Below are 5746 nucleotides of genomic sequence, written 5' to 3'. Positions count from 1 at the left end.
CCTCTGTCTTTGTCTCAAGCCTCACTTCCAGTTGTTATAGTTTGCTTTCAAACTTTGACTTTGTTTCGTTCTTTTTGATGCTAGTTTCGATTTTCTGTTCAAATTCCTCCTGTCTTTCTTGGAGCGTCGTTGCTGGCTTGGGTTTCTTTACTCCGGTTTCAGTCGGAGCGTTCTCAGTTTTACGTTTAATGGCGGTGACTGCTACGTATTCCATTGCTGTGTCTTTTTCCTCTCTTATAATTCGCGAGGTTTCCTCGTTGCGTGGCACTTTCCCGCTCCTCAAACGGTCGTTCTCTTCCCTGAGTTTTTAATTTCATCCATAAACGCAACGTTGCTCTGCCTGATCTGCGCCAATTCTTTCTCTAGCGTCTTAACTCTATTTTGAAAAGCAGCCTCTGCCTCTGCACGCCCCGGAAGCCGCGTCCGCCCAGCTCACCAGCAAGGGTCCCGCGGCGCCCCCGTTGACGTTGCTCTTTCCTTTTGGGCTCTGGGATCCTCCTCCCCCCTGCGCTCTGGGAGATCCGGTATTACTGGTCTTGGGTCTAAATCTCGATCTGGACCGCGATCTCGATCTGGTTCTGTTGTTGGACGTCGAGCGGCCCCTTTCCCTTGCCTGGAGCTTGGGGAAATCTTCTAGTCCAGATCCGTCCCTTGTCCGATGCTCCGACCGCTGTCTCCAGTCTTCCCGTCCTGGCCTGTACAGTCTTTCAGCTTCCCTTTCGTGGTACATCGCTTCTTCTTCCTCTCGTCTGACTCGCTCCCAGCGGCGCCTCTTTACCAAGCACGGTAACTTGTATCTGGCATTACATCGGCGATCCGCCGTAGGGTGGTCTTTGCCGCAGAGTTGGCACTTCGCTTCGCACTCGTGGTCCTGTGGCGGGTTCTCCATCCCGCAGCCTCTGCATATCCTGCTGTTCGGGTTCGGGCAGACATCGGCTCTGGGCCCGAGGCGTCCGCACTGGTAGCATATGTCTATTTGCTTCCGGTATAGTGAGCACTTGACCAGTGCCCTTCCGTATCTCACGTAGTTTGGGACGTGATGCCCGTCGAAAAGGATGATGACGTTCGTGGTGTTTCCCATCCTTTTGGCCATGAGGACCGTCGGATTCCTTGGTGTTACAAGCATCTCCACTATTTCTCTAGGAGACACCTCGTGCGTTACTCCTCCTATCACTCCCTTAGATGTATCCTCCGGAGCCGACTCGTACGCGTTGGCTTCGAACTCCTTGTCTCCCATCCTCAGACGAATGATAGTCTTGTATTTTTCGGCGCGCTCCTCCAATGGCGTGCTGATCACTAGAATGTTCTGTTTGTAGTTGGCACACACCGTGTCATCTTCCGATTCCTTCCTGGGGATTCCCGCGGCGTTGGCGACGCAGCATTCTAGGCGATTGATCCCATAGTCGGTGACCTTGAAGCTGTCACGTGGGCGCACTATTATCTTGTACTCTGCCTTCGGCAAACTGGGCATCCTGCTTGCCGCCGTGATTTGTCTTGCTTTTCGTCCCTTGCTCCACCTATTATTGAATGCGTTCTGGCTGGAGAAGCGCGCTGCCTGATCCTTGGTTCTGTGAGATTTTGTCCGCTCAATGGCACATCCTGCTCTCTTCACAACACGCCAACCTGCTTCGTCCTCATACTCTTCTCTCGTTATATCATCCCCTTCGACGCTCACCGCTGCCATCTTGCGGCTCTAACCCGAAAAGAGGCGGGGCTCCAGCCACCAGCTTCGTTCGGTCAGGCTTAGCGGCGGTGTCGGCGTGGCGCTATATAAAGGGGTCGATGTGCCGAAAATAAACAGTCCACCTACTTGAGAATGATATCAGGGTGGTCCGTGGAACTTGCACTTCCTTCTCGATAATAAGGCGTCGGTGAATTTTTCGAATGTACGCCCAGAATCATTCAAAATCTGCGGAGCCAACGTGACACACATTCGCACTTTGCGTCTTCTTCCTCCTTTTCCGGAACATTCGCTTACAAAAAAAAAATTCACGAACGTGTTGCCACGCGTGCAAAGTAAAACATGAGAGAGAGAGAGAGAGAGAGACCAATCTCACTCGATGACCGCGAATACTGGCGTGGTGAAGAGCGCAGGCAGAAGGGAGCGAACGCTCGGTGCTGCCTCTCACTCCGACGCGTCTCCGAAACATTATATTAGGCGACCACGAGCGTAAGACGCAGGGGAAAACAGCACACATGCAGCCACCAGCCAGCGATCTCGGCTGGCACAGGCTTTCCGATCTTCGGACGCTTCCTTCTCGACTCAGCCTCGCACGCTTTCTCTCGCACCTACGGCATGCGCTGTGGGTGCGAGGGAAAGCGTGCGAGGAAAGTGCGGGTCGCAGTAGGATCTTATCGTACTCAAAATTTATACCGCGCCTCACGGCGACGGCAAAAAATTTGTCTGGAGGGTCCATATAGTTTCTAGCGCAATTACAATAAGATCAACTGTAGTGGCAGAGGGCAACAAGACAACTTGCCCCAGGTGCGACCCAAACACACATTCCGTTAATTACAATTGAAACTTCTTTCTGGGTGAGTTGGTGCATACTTCATTTGAATATTGTAACAGCGCAAACACATGCATCCACAAAGTGGATGCATGTGGATGCGAGTTCGGCTCCTGCCGGCGGCGAGTTGTCTGTTCTTGTTTTCATTTGCCTTTTCCCTTATTATTTGGACATTCCAATTAAATATAACAGTTTGTTTTCCCTATGCTTTCCCTGGCTTCACATTCCGCTTGGTTCATGTGGCCGCAACTAACAAATAATCGAACCCCTCGATTTCCTTTATCCTTCTGTAAAGCCTGCCGGCTTAAATTTTACTGCACATTGTTGGAGTTGCCGGCATCCACGTGAACCATGCGCTCTAACTCACATGACGTGTATGGGCTTTGGGCAGATTGTTTTCTGCTACTGATGTCGCAGCGGCGTCAACAGTGTCCACCCAACGGCCCGGCATTACGGTCTGCGTAGTCGGCGAGACCTTTGCGAGTGTATCGCTCTTTAGCGGTGGCTGGTGTGACTACGCCATTTACCCTGACCTCGAAGTCATCGGCTCCGAGTTCTCTCCACGCCACGGTCAGTCATCTTGGAGGGCCTTCAAGAAGGTTAGGACACAAATGCCACAGTTGCCAATGATGCTGCAGTGTTGTCAGGAGCGCACAACCTTTGTTTAGCGCTCTCAGGAGCGCTTATTTGTCACTTCAGGCAAATATCGGCTTAACGGTGCGGCATGTAAATTGTTGCCTAATCAGCGTTTTCACATTCGCCGTTTTTCTTCCATTACGTCGCACAAGAAAGTCCCAATATCACAAGTTATGATATGTTTCAGTAGCTCGATGCTAAGCGTGTATCAAGAGGAAGTGCTCTGTATGGGCCACAATGACAAGCAAAGCCCATACAAGAGAGCCGATGAACGGTCGTCTGTCAGGAATGTTTTAAAGCGAAGCTCCCTCTGCGTCTACTCCCGACTTTCCGAGCGCTGCGATGGTCTCGACGCACTTGCCGCTGGGTTTCTTGCCACACCACCAGATGGCACTCGCCTCCGCACATCCCGGCCACGTGCTATGCTTGCTTTCCTGTGCGAAAAGATGCATGTGCTGGGCTGTGGACGTCGCGTGCTTGGTTGCGATAGTGTAACCCTTATAATCGTCCATAGCCTGAAGAGAGCTCTGAACGCTCAACAGCGTCCCGCAGTCTCAATAGCGTGCTGGTCACGTATGCAGAAGGAGCCCGTAAACACGCGTCAGAAAAATTGCTCCAAAGCGTGCACTCGGCGTCGAAGACACGCAGGTTTGAAAGAAGCGTCGCGCGGAACGACAGTGTCTTTGCGACGCAGCCAAACGTAGTGCAGACCGCGAATGTATGTGTACAATGTATACGTACAATTTTACAATAATTAATTGAATAGCGTACAGACCCACAGTTCAATTAGTGTTTAACGCTTCTGCCACGATTCGATGTGCCATGTAAGGCAATGATAATGCTCAGCTCTCAGAGATTGTGCACAATGACGCCACAACAACGCCTTAAGGAAACACGCCTGGTCTGTGGACTATACGGAGGCAAACAGCAGTGGTGCACGCAAGGTAACGTTTCACATCAACTCACCACTCTTGTATTGAACTAAACGCTGAAGCAATTACACATTTGACGCCAACACCGCCGCTAATTATTGTCAGTCAAAGCAATCAGAACAGAAAGTTTTGCTTACGTCGATTTACACAGTGAGTGGGGTAGGCAAATTTTTCATTTTGCTTTTTTTTTTTAAAGGACGCATTATAGTTATGGAATCGAACATGGAATTTATTAAAAATATCTTCTTTGATCTCACAGATCATTTTCCTATTTATCATTTCAATCATATTTGATGCGACCTTATAAGGTTGCCTACAATCTTCCGCAAGTCTCGAGTGCGAACGTTTACTATAAGGAAGGTCGCTGTAAGGTTAGTGAACTCGTCACCTTTTTTATATCCGGGCGATACGCGGTTATGACAAGTACAGCAGAGAGCAAAAAAAAATTCATGACTCACGCCTTGCGAGAGTGCGACAAGACGCTGAAATCATCGGGCAATTAAACGCCGCTGGTTTTTTGGGTGCAGGCCATTGCACTTCAACCTAACATGGGAGCCGGCGTGAGCTTCTCCCTGCGTGACCTCGGCAATTCCGCCAGCACGGTGGCATCTCTGGCTGGCATGAGCGGCGAGCTTGCCCAGCTTGTGCGGAGGATGAACATATCTGCCATGGGTGTGCTCAACTTTGCGCGACATCTTGGCGTCAGCACACACACGCTTGCCACCGCCTTTAAGGTACGACCTGTTGATACCTTTAGGAAATATACAGGGTGTTCCAGCGAACACTTTCAAAAATCTCTAAATGTTGCCTGTAGCAGATGTCGCAATTCTAGTTCATGACGTAGTAGTTCTGCGGAAACCAGCAAGGTGGAGAGAAGAAATGAATAAAGGGAAAATCAGACATCCACCCGTTCGTAGCCCTTGCTACAAAGGGAACCCATACGGGTTCCTCGAAAGAAAAGCCTCATAGTTGAAGAAAAATTCGTCCTGGTCCGGGACTCGAACCCGGGCCAGGTGCTTCGTGTTGTCGACAAATTTGACTTTGCCCTGTCATCTGCTAGCCGCCTGGTTAGCTCAGATGGTAGAGCGGCTGCCCCGGAAAGGCGGTGGTCCCGGGTTCGAGTCCCGGACCCGGACGAATTTTTCTTCAACTATGAGGCTTCTCTTTCGAGGAACCCGTATGGGTTTCCTTTGTAGCAATTGCTACGAACGGGTGGATGTCTGATTTTCCCTTTATTCATTACTTCTCTCCACCTTGCGGGTTTCCGCAGAACTACTACGTCAAACACTTGCCTTTGCTTCGTGTTGTCGACAAATTCGACTTCCCCCTGTCATCTGTTAGCCGCCTGGTTAGCTCAGATGGTAGAGCGGCTGCCCCGGAAAGGCGGAGGTCCCGGGTTCGAGTCCCGGACCAGGACGAATTTTTCTTCAACTATGAGGGTTTTCTTTCGAGGAACCCGTATGGGTTTCTTTTGTAGCAATTGCTACGAACGGGTGGATGTCTGATTTTCCCTTTATTCAATTCTAGTTCGTGAGCTGGTCTACTCGAAGCGGTGGACAATTCTTGTACAAAAAATTGAGATCGAAAATAATCTAATTATTAACAAAATCACTCATTAAGTTTTCAACTAATTACACTATGGCTCGTATTCCAATTTGCAAATTGTAG

The 5746-nt window shown here is 50.1% G+C and overlaps 1 non-coding gene across 1 annotated transcript; it reads left to right on the top strand.

Moving 5' to 3' along the window:
* Positions 1 to 5421: 5421 nt before the first annotated feature.
* Positions 5422 to 5496, top strand: TRNAS-GGA (transfer RNA serine (anticodon GGA)). Its single transcript has one exon. It is a non-coding gene; the product is annotated as a tRNA-Ser (tRNA).
* The last annotated feature ends 250 nt before the right edge of the window (positions 5497 to 5746 follow it).

This window comes from Dermacentor variabilis, chromosome 5 (assembly GCF_050947875.1).
Source record: "Dermacentor variabilis isolate Ectoservices chromosome 5, ASM5094787v1, whole genome shotgun sequence".
NCBI lineage: Eukaryota > Metazoa > Arthropoda > Arachnida > Ixodida > Ixodidae > Dermacentor > Dermacentor variabilis.
The sequence above is the reverse complement of the archived record's forward strand: the minus strand, read 5'-3'. Positions and strand labels throughout refer to the sequence as shown.